We start from the raw sequence: 18,507 nt of genomic DNA on the forward strand, positions 1-18,507 counted from the left end.
TACTATTTCTTCAAGACTCCTTTCTGATTCTTATTTGATGAAACCCAAGAGCCATTGCTCCTAAACGAATAAAAAAGAAGACAAATTTTGAGTTAAAAATGTAAAGACTTTAATATTGGTTTTGTGAAGGTTGATATTCCTAATTAAAAAAAGGCGAAGTTTTCGTGGTACGGAGAAATAGAAAAAAAATATATATATTTAATTTTTTTTTTTTTTATTTTATGGTAAAAATTGTAAGTCTCAAGCTTGAAATTCGTAATTACAATAAAAAAAAGTAGTAAATTTTAAGGACTTCTCCAAAACGTTCTGAATAAAAGTAGCAGGCCAGGACTAAGCAAGATTGAAGAAATATAAACTGATGGGTTACTAAGGGCTATTTAATTGAATCAAGGTTTAGTCTAAAATTTAATTTAATATTAAAATTTATATATTTAACATTACTTAAAACATTCTTCCACGATTTTGCTATCAATAAAAACCAAAGTCTTCATTGTCACTATAAATCACTACTCGTTAATATCTGACAGGTGAAGATCAAGCTTGGAACCGTGCTAGTATTCATATTTATTTCTAAACCATAGACACTTCTAACAAAGGTACATCAACATTGGCATAAATCATCTAAGCTATATATAACTTATGCCACTAAATAGGGGACTATAATTATTATGCAGTCTCCTTAAGACTGCATGTCTTATGTTCATCATCGGCAGGAACCGAACGTGTAAGTAATTTCACTCCAATTTTATATTACTTTAATGCATAGTTTTCATTAAATTTAGTTAGTAGTCAAAATTGATGAGCACCAACCATTGCTAGAATAAATAATGACGAAATAAAAATATATAAAAAATAATTTGTATCACGAACGATTCATTTATATGTTTTATTTAAAGTTAAACGAAAAAATAGAGCCATTATATATGGAGACCTGTTCTACGTTCAATTGTTCTTGAAAAATCGATCTTGGAAAATTTTTTTCCAAATAACGAAAAATTATTATTTTGTGATATTATGAAATTTATTCTACTCCTACGAACGACTTGCAGATATATATTAGCCCTGAATCGAGAAATAGAAAGAACAGTTTCTATGATATTAGCCGGAACAAATTAGGAAACTTTAGGTTTAAGAAAAACTAGTTCTCAGAAATTATTATTCTGACAGATGCCTACTAGCACCCAAATTAAAGCTATTTAAATGTACTATAATGTATTTGATGATAAATCTTCTCGTAGGAGCAGTAGTTTCCATGATATTCGACAAAATTAATTCATTTTTTGGAAAAAAATATAGCTATTTGACCAACTGTACTTTGAGAACTACTAAACGCAAAGAGCTCTGTTAGAGTTTATATTTTCGACAATTACTCTATTTTAAATAATAGGTTAAGAAATTTTATAGTGTACGTAGTCCTGAGGATCTGGAGCTCGGAATGAAGAATGAGTGAAACTTCTAGGTATTTTCGAATAAAATAAACTTCAGGGGCCTTGCACCTTAAATACTTCAGTATTTACTTTTTAATTATATTTACTGTATCTGTTGTATAGTCTAGGTAAAAACTGAAGCTTTTCCTATAATAAAATAATCTTCTTTTCTTGAAAAAAAACAAAAAAAAAACAAGAAACAATGACTTTTTTGTAACTTCTGAAACCGCCATTGCTCCCCCTATCATGGTCGACAGTCATCAATTTTAATGCTGATCAATTGAATTGAATTTTCATTAAAGTAATCAAAAATAGGGGTGAAATAATTTCTTTTTTTCTCCTCTTAGGCTCTTGGAACTCCTTCTTCTATAAAGAAATTTCTTTCTTACGTTTGCACAATTATTAATTACTAAATGCTTCTTTAAATATTCTCTCCCATTTTTGCTATCAGTACAAAATGAAATTCTAAGTTCAAAATACTAACTGAAAAAGCAGTGGTACATAAACTATTTATAACAAATTACGTACATTAACAGACATTCAAATAAATAACTTTGTTCTTAAGAAAGAAATATTTTATTCTGAAGTTAGCAACCAGGAGATTGGATCCCGAGGAGTGAGCGGTCTTCTAAGACCTTTTTTGAAGGAACTCGTAATAATCTAGGGCTAAGTCCTCAAGTTTTCAAAAATATGAACTTTCCAAGCCGAGGTTTGAGGAAGGAAGATATTGACGAGAAAGCTAACAAATATTAACATCTTTAAAATGAAAGTTGGGAAAGGGGTGGTAGGATGTCACTTATGAACCAGCAACGTGTCGAATCTATGTCAGGCTCACTTTCTACACCCACTTCTTCCGAGATATATATACCCCCATGGGGCTTTACTCATCCATTTAATTTTTTCTTTTTTAAAAAAAAAAAATAGAATGCAGGGATAAAGCGGAATCTAGTGCTCAACGCTTGTTTTTATCGTCTTTTATTAACTACATTAGTCAAAACGATCTTCTTTGAAACCCAAATACAAATATAAAATACAAGAGAAAAAAATTAATTAACTTTTATTTAAAAATTAATATATAAATTTCACAATTTGATTTGAGATTAGTATCAAAGAATACACATTCATTCATCGAAGTTCGGAAAAATGGTACCGCAAGTCTTTCAAATTGACAGGATATCTATATAAAAAAACTAGGACCTTAATAAAATTTTAAAATTAGTTCTTCAACACTAAATGCTCCAGTTCATGTTTTGCAAGATACTAAGCACAAGAATATACATTCATTCATCGAAGTTCGGAAAAATGGTACCGTAAGTCTTTTAAATTGACAGGATATCTCTATAAAAAAAACTAGGACCTTAATAAACTTTTAAAATTAGTTCTTCAACACTAAATGCTCCAGTTCATGTTTTGCAACATACTAAGCAAAAAAATATACATTCATTCATCGAAGTTCAGAAAAATGGTACCGTAAGTCTTATAAATTGACAGGATATCTCTATAAAAAAACTAGGACCTTAATAAAATTTTAAAATTAGTACTTCAACACTAAATGCTCCAGTTCACGTTTAGCAAGATAAATTAAGCACAATAAATTGACTATAAAATGATATGATAGTGATGAATCTACTAGATCCCACAGATTATAAATAAAGGGCTTTCCCATTGTTTTTCTCTAAACTAACTGTAATTGTACCAATATTTAGAAAATATAATCTTTATGGATAATAAATTACCATAACTAAAGATATTATCCTTGTAAATACCATATATTTCAATAAATCTTTGATTCTTAACCTTTTTTTTCCTCATAGCTCACTTTTATAACAACTAAAATAATTTACCAGTATAACCTCACTAAAACAGCAAAATTTTAATACACCTTCAGCTTAAATAATCAAATAAATATTTCGACTGAATGTGATATCACTTAATGAGGAAGTTTTAAAAAAATAAATAATAAACCTTTCGAGAGGGGGTCACTGCTTAGTTGAATGATAACTTCATTCATCTAAATACTTCAAGAATCTCCCGGTAAATTTAAGTATTAGAGAATCGCTGCTATAAGTTAATTTTTTTTTTTAATTCTCCAAAGATCATAAACTTTACAAACACAACAACAACATTTAAAATACACATATTTTTTATCTTCTTGGACGTTTCGGTAATACTTCACTAATTGGCATCGTTTTGTTTTAAAAATTAAAATTTATAAGTATGCTGATAACTTAAACATATTAAATGTTTCTAAAATAAACAGTGAATTATATTATACTGTAGAGGGATACGCAGTACCCCGAAACGAAAAGAAGAGGATAAATATTTATATTTTAAATACTGTATGTAATATTAATATAATATACAATATTTTTATTATATATAAGTTTTTGATCTTTTGGAAATCATAATTTAAAAAAAAAAATTTAACAAAAGTACAATGAAACAAATAAACCGAATGAATTAATTTATTCGGTCTATTAGGCATAAATATCAGGTATATTTTCAAACAGAGGATGCCAAATCATAAAAATTGAGTAAAACAAATTAATACATAAATGAAAAATATGATTAGGCAGCAATGGTAATCAATGCCATTGTTTACTTTAAATAAACGCAAAAATAGAACAGTTTATTTAGCTTTAATTGTAATTATTAATCCTTTATTTGTAGAAAACTGTTTTTATTTGATAATATCCTTAATATAAAAAAAAATAAAAATGCAGATTATTTAAATAATTAATATTTAAATAATTCTTCAAATTCCAAACATTTCTATTTATACAGAAAAAGAGCAATAAACTAATAGTTGCACAAATTCATATTATTATTGGTGACTTTAGATTTAAACAAATAATAGAAAGAAATAATTTGTAATATTAAAACGAAAATAATTTATGTTCTAACCTTGCATCAAATCAAAATAGAACGAACTTTATTAATGAAACGGAACTAATTTCTTAACAAATGTAAAATGTGTTTAACATTACTTTGACATTACGAACAAAGAAAATAGAACCCATTTCAATACAGTCTTTCTATCTTTGAAGATCTCTCTCCCATTATTAAAAGCTCATTTATAGCAATCAATAGGTGGAATGGTTAATTGCAGGTCAATTGCCGTACACAATTGATGTGGGTGTCCCTAATTACATTTCATTGAGTTGCTTCGGTAAAGAAACCGGAGAAGACGCTCCCGTTCCAGGGGTTTCCCTCGTGATCCATGAATTATCCCGAGAGGAAAGTTGCACCAGTTGAGAAATGGCAAGGGTTGCTGACTGTTGAGGTTGGATTGCAAGTGGCGCAGGCTGGTATCAGGTTCAATGCTAATCAGCAAATAGGTCGTTCTCCACTTTCTTCTCTCCTGGCACAGTTTGTAAAGCAAATCTAATATCAAGTCTCCGCTTTCTAGTACAATAAATGTGCAGATTATTTTTTTATCAATATCCTTTTGTATTTGAAACGTCTCTTTAAATAGTCTAATGCAAAATCGAGAATAAAAAAAATTGAATAAATAAAATAAAAGGGAAAATATTTTTTTTCAATTTGCACGAGCTATTGGATAATTTCCCATCAACAATAATAATCACTCCTGCATATTTAATATTTTTTCCATCTGATGTAATTTTGCAATATGTATATATCATACGCATATAATAATAAAGGAGGTTACGAAAAAAAATGTAATTCAGCTAAAAACTTATTTTCCAAAGGAATTATGAATTATATAATACCGTAAGTAGTTCAGAGACCTCCTATGGTTTGTTTATTTAATGTAAATAATAGGAGGATAAGATGGTACAGATGATAGTCAAAATTGAACTCAAGACATTAAATACACTTAACTGGAAGGCAACGGCATATCCATTGCAATGTACTGTCTCGGGATACCAGGATAATCGCTGAAGGCCATTATGCAAAAAGAAGTTAAATAATTAATTGATATTGAGTCCTGCAAAACAATTATTATAGTTGGATTCTTTTCTAAAGGCTTTTTGTGTATTTACCAGTTACCAATTAAATACCTTTATATTTATAAAGCGTTGTTACCATTATATATAATATAATAAGGGGTGGTATTGTGCAATATGACAGTGAATAAACTACATGAAGGAACTAAGTATTTATTTACAATGATTGATAAATGATGTCATTAAGATGATTGAAATGATTCTGATGGTTGCCATAAAATATGATTTTTACTTATTGCCTAATATATACTTATAGCTGCTTATTTGAATGATTCATGCGGTGGGATGTAGTTCCGTAGGTGTCGTCTTGTTCATAAGGGATGGCGTCCAGGTAAAAGTGCATCTTTGCCCTCTCTTCGGTCTTCTTACTTCTGTGACTTCGTCTTCAATGTTTTTTTCCTGGTCTAGTTGTCCTGCCCCTTATCTCCCACCTCCTCTTAGAGGCGTTACCTTTTTAGAATCTGATTCCTCATTGGGCATAGGTGACAAAACGCCCCCTAGGTGAGCTTCTCCCCTAGGCCCGAGAGGGGGTGGGAATGTTCTAGGGGTTTCTACCTGCTTAATTGGCTTTTGTCCTTCAGCATATAGCAATAAATGCGTGAAAAGCTCTGACACACAAGACCAAGTGCAGTACACAAACACAGGAGTCTCCTTTGTTTGTTGAAAGTATCCCTTCTTGGAGAACAGGTATCGGGGCAGATGTGGCAAAGTTATTTAACGAAATTTATCATATTGCTGTTGTGGGAATTGCCAAAACAACGATATATAGCACCATATTACCTGTCTTCATCAGTGTAAAAGAAATAAAAAACTGTAAATTATGGTAGGACTATTGGATGATTCAGGGGTATTGAATAGAGTAAATTAAAATATATAGAAGTTGCAAAAAATATATATTTATATAACATTGTTAACTGATACAGTGATGGATAATAAAAAATAAATAATATATAATGTTTTAGAATATGTTCTTCTCCAAACATCTGGTCAAGAAATTAAAAATAAAAGTGATTATAACATGGCGCCCTCACTAATCTATTTGTTTTAATTTTTTCGAATTTCAAACTTTTAGAGCCTTTATGCTTTCGAAGGAGCACAAATGCAATCTATTAAAAGATCACTAATGCTTATTTAATATTTTATGCTTATCTGATATAATTTTGTTATTAAATTAAGCCTCATATATTAGTAATCAAAAAGTAAAAATACATTGCTTTGCGAGAAAGCGATCTTAAGTTTATACTGTTCTTATATTTTCTATCTCTGAAATCCGAAAAGTAGAAGCAATTCGCAGGACGCAGAATCTTAAGATTTTAACGTAGTAATCTATTATAAACAATTTGATTCATGAACAACAATTAAAGGATAATCGAAATCGATAAATTTTGCAATAAAAAAATCTCGATACTTTTTTTAATGGAAATAAAAATTAATAGTTATTTTAATTCACTGATTTTAATATAAAATTTACTTGAGACTCAGTGGTTGTCTGACTCGACTTTTGGCGTTTGATATCAGGAAGTAAAGAGAACGGGCTTGAATAGATCTCTTCTACTAAATATGAAATGCATTTAAAGAGGGAAAGGGATATAGGATATAGATTAGAAAACTGGCAGAACCTTTGGAGTCAATTTACTTAAATATATTGAATATGAACTTATTAAGAAATGTAAAACATTCTCACAGTTGTACTGTAATTATTGTAACATGTAATTACAAAAAGAAAAATCTTTTCATTAGCCTTATATGATCATCAGGCATTGATAGAGACGTAAAACCTCCAACTAGTGTGTTTAAATAGTGTGAATCGACGAGTAGTTAGTTATTTTCGCTAATTACTTTCATCATTGGTGGGTATAGGAGGGAAAGAAGGTATCGAGGGTTTAGGGAACGTATACAGTAATTCAAATATTTGGAGACAGAGTTGACAATGCATTTAAATATCGTCCATTAATATCAGATCTAATGTTGATAGGTCAGGACTCGTTGGATGCTTTCTACAGTTCTAATAAACTTCCTGAACAAACAATCCTAATCCGAGGTCATTCCCTCCTAATTCATTAAAAATATATTACTATATTTTAGATGAATGGAATATGGTCCGGGTGCGGTAAAAAAACAATATTTACTTTAAAATTACTTCCGTTATTATGTGGCGTGCTAAACTGCCATCCCCACTCCTCCCAATACAAACGGTTCACTCTGACGTTGACTTCTGTCAAAACAGGTATGAATTCTTTCTCATCATTTGATTATATCCTTTTCTTTTTTAATCTCTTAATTTGTACTTTCTTTAATATTTATTCTCTTATTTTATCTCTTATCTATCTGTTACTGTTACCGTTTTCATTTACTGTTTACAACGTTTAATTTTTCTTATTACATTTTACTTTTCATTGTATACCCCTGTTATTTTCCACTTATGTGTTTTTTTTTTTGTAACTATGTCAAGTGTTTGTATCGTTTTTATCCCTGCAACGTGGGACGTCACGTTGGCCCAATAAAGATAGTATACCCATTTATTATTTGAGTTTTTTTGGCCGCATCCGGACCACATTCCATTCATCTATACACACGGTCAATCAACAATCTTCCAGTACTATATTTTATGTTTAAATTATTATTCTATAGTCGAAAGACCATTTCTAATTGCAAGGTCAAAGTTAAAATTAAAAAAAAAAAGAAGAGAATGTAATATAGCTAAGTCGTCATGCAATCGGAATACGTCGGGAGTCTCGGATCACTTTTCCCGTTCGAATTGGGTGTATCTATTTTTCCTTTAGTTATTCATAGAATTCTTTACCTTAAAATACCAAAGGTAGTAAAAGGTAAGACACAACACGAATTACTTCTCTCTTTTACACAGTAATGCACTTACTAATTCACATTTTATCTCTGTTTTAGAGGGTTCGAAAAAAAAAACAAAAAAAAAAACATAGAATTCTTTGAAATTTTGTATTTACATATTATAAAAATAAAGACTTTTCAAAAATTTAGCACTTACACCTTCTTAAAACTATTTAAACGAGTATAAGATTTATTAGCTATCAAAGAGCGCTTGATTGCTCATTTATACACTAATTTTAATCAAAATCGTTTGAGTCACTTTGGTGAAAATCGAAAAAAAAAAAAATGTAAAAAAGCGATTTTATAAAGCAGCAATCTGGACGTTCGATTTTAGGGAAAAAAAAGTTGCTGTCACATCCCAGGCATATACCCGATTTAAAAATATAATTTTATTTTCGTTTTTGAGTAAGGCAGTTCACATACACACACGCACACAGAACATTTTGCGAAACGTTTTTGTGGACTCAAGAAACCTTTAAACCCGTATTTTTGTTATAAGCTCGAATTCGAAATTTGGCTTATCAAAACTTTCCATTACTATACATTCCATACATAGGTAGTTAATAGAAAGCAAAAAACCTTGAAAATAAAATCTCGAAAGTAATATAAGTTGTCAACCCTTATCTTCAAATGGTCCCGGAAGAAATATGATGAACTTTACTATACAACCACAAATTTAATCAAAGGAACTCAAATCTAAATCTTATGGACTCAAATCTAAATTTCATTATTTTGTGTTTTGTTGCAGCGACTATGAACAACAAAATACCAATTAACTTTAGCTAAAAGTATAAAAACACAAAACAAAAACAGTAAGATGGAATGAAGAAACAAAAGTAATAATTGAATCTTGGATCTTTGGATGTTTTCACTCAACAGTTTGTAAATATTTAAAATTAAAGGAATTTAAGGTTAAAAAAAATCTAATTTTTAAACACCAACAAAAACATCCGGTTGAGAGCAGAAGTGGTATAAGCCATTCTCACCTCATTAAATTAAATCTTCTTTAAAAAAAAAAAAAAATTACTTAATATTACTGGATTAACTTCAAACGCTCTTAAATAGTTGAATATGTTCCTGTTTGACTGTTTAACAAAAAAAACTGTTATTCATTACCACAAGCTTTACAAATCTTCTTAATATTTCAAAATACCTGATTTGACTTACACCGCTTTTGTTTTTGGTTCATATTACATACGTTCTTCATTCAACCGTTGCATTTCGCTGAATTTATTATTTTATACAATATTAACTTTATTGTGCCAGACATTGTTGATCCAATATAAGATTCTTACAATATAATCAAAACTACAATTATAAAATAATTATATCATACAACAAGATAACGAGTATGGTAATTTCATAATTTAAAAAAAAAATAAAAGCATTCATAAATTGAAGTTAATGTGAATGACCGAAACAATATGAACACTTATAAATAAATATAAGAAAGAATAAAACAAAACCTAGATCTTCTTCCGGCCGGAATAATTAATCGCATAACATCCGGATGTGCTCTAGATCCTCCGCTATACTGATCAGTGGGATCCTAAACGTTTGTTAGTGGGGAATAAATGTCAGCTTTAACTAACCCTATCCACTGGGTTCTTTATTAAGTTAAACAAAACTGGATTGTGAGTGTCCAGGTTTTAGATGTAATTCTTCACTTGAGAAATTTTCAAAAGTGCTTATCTACAGAGTCGTTCATAAGGCGGAACAAAAAACAAATTAAGTTTGAACGTGACGGTTTCGAAAGTGATTCCGAACCGAAAGAATATTTGATAGATGGAACTTTAAGGGAAAAAATTAAATATTTTTCCTTTGAGGCCAGTGGTTATGTTTGAAAATCACCCACTAACTAGCTATTAGAACAAAGTTGTAAGAACATTCTGAACTATTGCAATTATTAATGGGCTTCAGTGGAAACTTATTAATTGTTAGTTGAATAGATTCAGTCTAGACTGTCTGATAATGTGGGTCTGTCATCTTTGAGCCTATAAAAAAAATTGATATGCTTCCTCGTGATCAGTCACATTAGGTCGAGTGTTCTGTGTATGTGGTCCCTCTTTGCTCTTTGCAGAGAAGCATGCTTCACTCTAGGTCTGATTATACTGCTCTGAAACTGTTGGAGCCTCTTGGCCGTTGAAGGTGCTATGTTGGTCAGCATAGGTGCTCCGAAGAGCAGGGATGGCCTCAGCACACTTTTGTAGATCATTAATTTGAAGCGGAAAGAAAGATTAGGTAAATAAAATTAGCAATTTATTTGACCTATAAGACTTTGTCCTGACCAAATTGATTTTCTTGTAGCAATAGCGGTAATCCTATAATTGGGTGATCCCTAGATATACTTGCTGCCTGCTGGTCTATTTTTGTACCCTACTACTTTAGGTACTACTGCTATAGACTTTAGGTAGAGGGAGGGTGCTTGTTTTTCTGGAAGGAGGAAATAATACAGTCGGTCTTCTTAGGATTAACTGTGAATTCATCCCCTCCAGTTTCTATATATTAATCATAAACACATTAATTTCACTAAGCTATTCTAATAAAAGTCATAATTTCATTAAATGAATAGGTAGATTAGAAAATATAATGTGGTCGGCAGGTAAATGCACAAAAATAAGAATGAAACAGCAATAACTTTAATTATTTAATCGAAATTCCTAAAAAGTCAATTATAATATCTAAAATGTGTGAATTTTTCTCATAGTGTAAGTTTCAAATTCCCCTACTTCTTGTTAAAAATAAAATAACGCCTAATAGAAGCTAGTTATTAATAAAACAGTTACCATATCTATTTATTTCTGTATAGCTCCAATTTATTAACTCTTAGGTTAAATAATATTTATAGTAAGTAATAGATAAATGAATTATGAAAATGATAAAGAAAATCAAAAATTTTTAGAAAAAATTAAAAATAATATATTGAGCACTAAAATTAAAAAAAAAAATTAAATTTAAGATTTACGTTTTTACATGTTTCCATATTTAATAGATCAGAAATCACTTACATATATTAACTAAACTTGACATTTTTTGCAATTAAACTTATTATATCTTTTAATCAATTAAAAAATTTAAAATGTTTTTAGTGGTTAAAATATTAAATTTTAAAACGATATTCACAAAAACATGGATATTTAAAAAATGTTATCAACAGACAATTTCTAAAAAAGAAGATTATATAGAATGTTGTCGTATGTAACTAAAATAATTCTAGGTTCATTTTTTATTCAAAGCTCGGCTTCATTAATGATTCGTTAGCCACCACTAAACTCCTCCAGGTTTTATTATCCACCGAGGTGTACCATTAACCAACCACAAGCAGCTCTGTGTGAATACTACTCCATTTCTTCTCACTTTACAAAGAAAAATTCAGAACATATTTTAAAATGAGAAGGTGTTTTTTTTTAAAGTTCCGACGATAAAAATTTCCTTATTTATGAAATTTATAACAATAGTTATAATCGAAAACTTTTAAATTTTTACGGATGACTTTTTTTATAGTCAAGTATTACAATCTTTCTTATTCTAAAAAAATAAATACAATTCACATGTATTGTGGGGGTAAAGCTCTTAAATATAACTTAACAGTGATTTGTTAGATTTTTGACCGAGATTTGTATTGTTTAGTCGAAAACTTTAATCATTATTTTTTGGCACCAAGTAAATATAATAATGATAAACTGAATAATAAAGACTAAAATTATTGATTAATCATAAAATCCTATTCGCAAAAAATCAACTATAATAATCTGAAAATGAATCTTTCAGAAATTAAATAGATCATTTTGGGTTGAAAAAGAATTTACAGATAAGCAGTCATTATTTCTATATCCAAACAAAACCCATAGCATCCGAACAAAATCTTTGGTACAAAATATAAGAAAAATCAAAATAATTCAACAAATAAAATATCGGAAGTGATTCAAGGTCATTAAATATAAGGTATCAATATAAGATACATTTCTTAATATTTAAGTTTAGCAAATAATTAAAATTTGTACCCATTACCAAACACAATAATAAAGAACCTCCCCCCCAAAAAAGTGTATACAATCTTTAATATAATAAATGTAATATTTGAAAAATTGTATTAATATACAAAGATTAAAATGATTTTATTAATAAAAAAAGAAAATGATAAGTTATTTTATAAAGTGCACACCATGAGAAACTGTGTGAAAACATAATGATTCACCTCTGTTCTCTTCGTTTAATTTTATTAATAAGGGTTTAATTTGTTTAATAAATACATTTTGTGAGTTTAACAGGAATAGGCTAAAGTTATGAAAGAATAGCTAACATACCTAATTGTCCTAAATTATTTTTTAAAGTCGGCTGCTCAGCTTCACCTTGTCTGATCACTAGACCTAAATGTTACCACCTAACACAACTGACACGCTAGCACATGTGGGATGTAAAGACTAGACAGGTGTTCGCGCAAATAGTAACGCTTCACGTAACTCCAAGGTGAACAAAACACCTGCACGTCTTTAGTCAAATCAAGTCAGAGTAGCTGATAAAAATCTGATTTTTGCTGTGCAAATGCCTTCTTTGCTCCAATTAGAGAAGAGTTCATAGAAATAAAGGAAACCGTAGCAATGCTTGAACACATTACAGCATGCTCAAGTAAGAAAGAAATGCCTCACTTAAAAAGTTATTTTTATAAATGACCTCAGTGGAAGATCGAATATTGTAAAGGGATCAGATTGCTTCACTGACGACAATTTTCCTTGGTGTAGCATACAAATAGCAGGGAAAGTCGCATATAGGCTGGGAGGTAAAGAAACGTATAATTTTCGATTCGATTGGTGGTAGTAAAGTTTAGTTTTTGGATTTCCGGTATATTTCTTTATCCTTCTGTTATTATCAGGTAAGCAACATGCCTCAAAACATTATCGATAGATTTTTTCTTCACAAAGTATAGAATTTAACTATAAATATCTCCTTTAGTCTAAATTTCTAAAATTGAGACAGCGGATAATCAGAAATTGGCGATACTCAACTTCGGTAAACGTGTCATCAATTGTTATTATTTTTCTAATTTTTTTCCCTCCAGAGAACATGTCTTTATCATGGAGTTTTCACACAAAAATGATTTTGTTATTTTAATTTCACAGTTAAATGTGTTTTGTTTTGCCTTTCCAACAATCCTAATCCTTTGGTTCAAACCTTATCTAGTTCCACCCATCCCTACAGCCCACCTAGAAGGTTGGAACGGCAGTGGCTAAGAGACTTATTAAAATAAAAATGGACAATTGGAGTTGTGGCAATGGTCAGATTCTCCACTCAAGTTGAGTGTTTGCGGCTTTAGCGCACTTGCTCAGCCTCCACTGGCTCATTACCAGTGATGCCGCGAGAGGGATGCGCTGGGATCTTTCGAGCTCTGCTCTACCCCTCACAGGAGGGGGATAGAGGGGGCTCAGGGATCCTCAGGTCGATTGTGTAAATACTGTATATATTATTTTATCATTATGTTATTTTAATTATTTATTTTTCATACAGATAGTTTGATTATCTTCATCTTGTCTATTCTTTTGTTTGTATATATTTTAAGTTATTATTTTAAGAGTTTTTTTATTATTATTTTTTTTTATTTTAGTATGTATGAGATCATTCATCACTATTACCTATTGCCCACAACTGTGTGGCAGATTGTAATATCTATCAATAAATAAATCTTTAAAAAAAAAATGTGTTTTGTGTTTTTTTGCGATTATGACATCCTTAAATTGATCCCTATATGTTAATAATTAATCTTGGAAAATGGTGCAGTCTCCCAACTTTTTGAAAATAAACTTTTTTTGCTTCACTTGATTGTTTTTTATATATAGTTTATGGAAGCTATGGTATTTCAGACATTTCTGACTCTTGTAAGTGGGTCAAAAGGTCAAAACATGGAATGTCGAATATAAGTCCAAAATCTGGTGGAAAGGGACCCAACTTTGACGTTTTTCAAATTTTGTCGTTGTGCCTATTTTATTTATCTAACGATAATTATTTATTTTAAACCAACTATTAATATTTGTAAGGTAATGTAGAGAGTTGAGTGTTAATAATTTTTTTTTTAAATTATAATTTAGTAAAATTTATACCTTCTATAAAATTGAAGACTCAGATATACTTACAATACTTGAAAAAGATAATGGTGAAGAGATAAGAGATTCGAATAAAGTGCAACACTCACCTGAAACAATAAAACAATTATTAAAAAACATTTTCCTAATGCAATTTAAAGCTATTATAACGAATACAAAACGTTGTCATAAATAATCAATAATGACATAGTGAGAAAACGCCCTTTACTAGAAAGGGGAAGAAAAGTAGTATAAGTCAGAAAATTGTCATAATGGGTTTTCTTACCCGCCGACTTAGACCGGATGACTCCGCATTTCAAAGAACAAATAGTATGATAGAGAAAGACAATCGACCCAAAATACTGTTAGGCATCACTCCAATCTTTCTGTACCAATTAAATAGGCCAGAGTAGAGGCGGAAGGAGGAGTTCGGTCTCAGTGGGCGCTATTGAATAAATTTTGAAATTCTGACTTTAATTACTTTTATTGCTATACCTAGATAGGTCCTTTACTATATACTCCTTTCGAAAACAAAATTTTTGATGAAAGAACCGTGCCGATCTTCAAACGTATAGAACGTAGAAAACAACCTATTTCATCTGATTTTCTAACTTATATTACTTTTAAACTCTCCTTCCTTTCATTTAATATTATGTCGTACTTAATTCTACATCAACCGTTCTATAACTAAAATGAAAAACCCTCTACCCTCCCCCCCCCATCATTACTAGTACCATAGCCAAAATGAAAAGTGCAAATTTTTTATTAATATTTTGTTTTCAAAATGATAGCTCAACCCAGGTATAGCTACAATCGCTACTCGTCATGCGCTGACGCAATCAGTTCAGTTCCTAATGCCCAGAATATTGTCAGCATATTCTGCTACACCACCCAACTTGTTGGATTGCTCTGCCTCTCCTCCTTGTTATATAAATTGGCTGTGTTAGCAGCATTTTTGACATTTCTCCATCCGCGATTCTGGCGGTGTTCCCTGTGTAACTGAAACGCTTCATATTCGTTGTTCTGACATCAGTCCCTCCAGTCATTGTATAGCTTCTGATTAATCCGTCTCTTTCATTCTTCTCAGGCTGTTTTTCATTAGCCTTAGATGTTTACAGCCTTTACATGCAGAAGCGCGGGGCGTACCGAAGTTTTACAGAGGTGGAGTTTATACAGGTTGACTTTCGTCCTACAAAGTAATCTCCAGCTCAGTTATTTTCTTAGGCTCAAATAATATCAACAACGAGATCATTATTTGGCCTGAAGAGACAGTGTCACGTTGTTTCATTCAATTTCGATAATAGTACAAGCTTGTAATTTTACTTTGTTAGAATAGAATAAAACTAAAAATTGAACCCAAAACCTAAACTAAACTTAAATTATAAGCCTGAACCCTATAACTAATCGATCGAAAATAAAATTAGAGGATTGTACAAACGAAACGTTTAGGAGATTGCCTAGAAAATAATTACAAGAAAACAGCGGTTATAAACTTGAAAAAAAAAACTTAAGATTAAAAAAAAACAAGGTTAATATTGTATTAATTATTTTAGTAATCATTTATTAAATCAAAAATACTGTATAATATATAATACATTCAGTAAATCTCATGTTAATTAAAATGGAGTGTTACAGACGTGTAGAGAAACTATCCATTGGTAGCACTCTAATGACGATAAATGTAAATATTAATTTAAAAAATATATTTATTGAGTTTGAACTTTTATAAAAACAAAAATGTTGAAATTAAAGTTAATTTTGGAATTATAATTTATATTTGAAAAACCCCAATTTACACGCAATCCATTCTTATAACCTTTCACATTGAAAAGAGTGATTAGTAAGGATAGTTAAAAAATTTATCTGCATTCATGAAAATTCATCGACCTTCCTGTTCTCTCAATACAAAGGTGAAGTGGGAACAAATTAAATTAATTTACAAATCACGAACAATAGCAGGTCTCGTTAGAGCTAACAATTTCACGAGTGCTTTAGAGGACCTAATAGCTGAACACGTTGAAGTGAGGGTCTCAGAGGTTTAGATTCAGAAGGTTGAGAGTTCGATTCCAGGGTCAATCAACAATTATTTCACAGCGATCCTGAGAAAGAAATTAATATAAACAGTTCGGAATCTAATTTTTAAATTTCGTTGCGTTTTACATTTCAGAGTAATACGTATGGTGACTGGGGTGAAGTAAAAATGTTTGAAAATGCTAAATAGGACGGAAACATTGAAAAATGTGATCTATACAATAAAACAGGGCTGTAAACATCTGTAACTGTCACTCACTGACTAATTTATCATTTTATCTTTGTTTTCTGTTTTGGTGTAGATGCGCAATAAAACTGAGTTTCGAAAAATTCGGACTCTAAGTGGTTTATAAAAATTACATTTAAAATGAAGAGATAACATGAATGAAATGGTCCTTAGAACGGAACTTCTCACTTGCCAATAATAAAATAAACATTATTCAAATATTTAATTAAAGTGGTTTGTTTCTCTTAAACTAATTTATTAACATTCCAAACTAAAAATTTCTTTTATATAAAATTCCAAGCATTAGTTATTTTAATACAAATATTTCTATTTTATTTTTTCTAAACTTTATTGTTAGTAAAAAAGGAATTTATAAATATAGTTATAATAAATACAACAGGTAAATAAACAAGATTACATCAAGAATGGACGAAAAAAAAAACAGTAACAAGATAATAATGGTACCTTCAGTAAAATTGCTCTTGCTCTATTGAGTGGAAAAAGTGAAGTCGAAACAAGAGTAATCATCAAATTCATTTAAGTATTTTTTGTAAGTACCGACAATTGCTCAAATAATTATAGTTTATTTCACAATATATTTTCAACTACAAAATAAATAAAAATAATAGGCATATACACTTGTTTAAGCAAATATGAGCGGTATCACCGAAAGGTGTGGAGCCAGATTACACACACCCCAACATTTTAGGCTAACTGATACAATTAATTTAAGTGCACTAACATTTGAATCATTATTATGTATATAAGCTACACTAGATTATGTTTAGTATTTTAATTTTGTTTTTAACATTAATTTGATCTTACAACCAACAAGCTGATGTTTGATATTCTCGATAAATGGACACAGGACCTCCCTTCGAAGTCGTAAATGAAAATAGACATCTTAGGTAAAACCAAATATTATAAAAGGTTAATAATATCTTAAGTCGTATAGGAGCAGTGTTTCAGAAATTTGCAGCCGGAATCGGGTTTCCATCCTTGATGATTCACTTTTATTTAATGGGCCAAAGAACAAAGAAATATATTATCCTTCATTTCTCGCATAAATGAGTTGTGTTAATAATATTTATATTATTAAAAGTAAACAATCAAAATAATCCTATTAAGTGTAATTCGACAATTTTTTCCCCAAAATTAATTGATTATATGTGCTGCTTATAACATAATATCTTACAAATAGTAAATTTTAAGAACACAAGGTCCAATATTTTTTTTAGAGCGTATTATGTTTTGAAATGTACATAGCCCCTTCTACGTAACTCAGTTATTAACAGGATTTTGACCTCACACCAGCTAAATAACCTAACCCCTTCATTCAAATGAAAGATTCAAAAAATCAAAAAATGTTACATAGCCCCTTTATCCACTTACCCCTTCAATTATAAGAGCTGTTATCTAACAATGGAGTTCTACATCACGTTTGCGTGTGGAACAAAATTAAAGAAATTAATTTTTACTAGATGTAGATAAAAATATGTCCTCATTATCCCTATTCATAATGAGGACATACAGAGACCCCGTCAGGAGAATGGATTTAATCATTGAAAAAAAATACAAAACATTATATTTATTCCACTTTGTTTCAGTAAAAAATGGGAGAAAAATATTGCAGAAAACAATAACTATACAAGCATAATATAATACAATACAAAGATAAATGGGCAATATTTTTATGGTTATTCATCCCCCCCCCAAAAATACAAAATAACCTAAAGTAATTAAGTTAATAAACTTAGTTTTTTTTAATAATCCCAATTATAAATTAAATTTGATTTGATTTAATATCTGGAACGACCTCCTGAAAAAATAATTGCTAACGTTAATCTAATAAATTTATTGCACAGCTATATTCTAATAACATTTAACAAAGTATCAAAAAGATGGGAAATCCCAGTCTTACAACAGTTAAT

General features: G+C 29.9%; 1 protein-coding gene across 4 annotated transcripts in view; it reads right to left on the reverse strand.

Annotated features, from left to right (window-relative positions):
- The window catches only part of Evi5 (ecotropic viral integration site 5), a 265,049-nt gene that overhangs the window by 151,030 nt on the left and 95,512 nt on the right, over window positions 1-18,507 (reverse strand). Inside the window, exon 1 of one of the 4 annotated variants that reach the window (XM_067047084.1) lies at window positions 14,371-14,385. The exons of the other annotated variants lie outside the window; for them this stretch is intronic. The gene's annotated coding sequence lies outside the window, so the exon portion shown is untranslated. Of the gene's footprint in view, window positions 1-14,370; window positions 14,386-18,507 lie in introns of those variants that run through there. 4 annotated transcript variants of the gene reach the window in all.

The sequence above is a fragment of the Halyomorpha halys genome, unplaced genomic scaffold (assembly GCF_000696795.3).
Source record: "Halyomorpha halys isolate HHAL.00 unplaced genomic scaffold, Hhal_1.1 Scaffold52.1, whole genome shotgun sequence".
Classification (NCBI taxonomy): domain Eukaryota; kingdom Metazoa; phylum Arthropoda; class Insecta; order Hemiptera; family Pentatomidae; genus Halyomorpha; species Halyomorpha halys.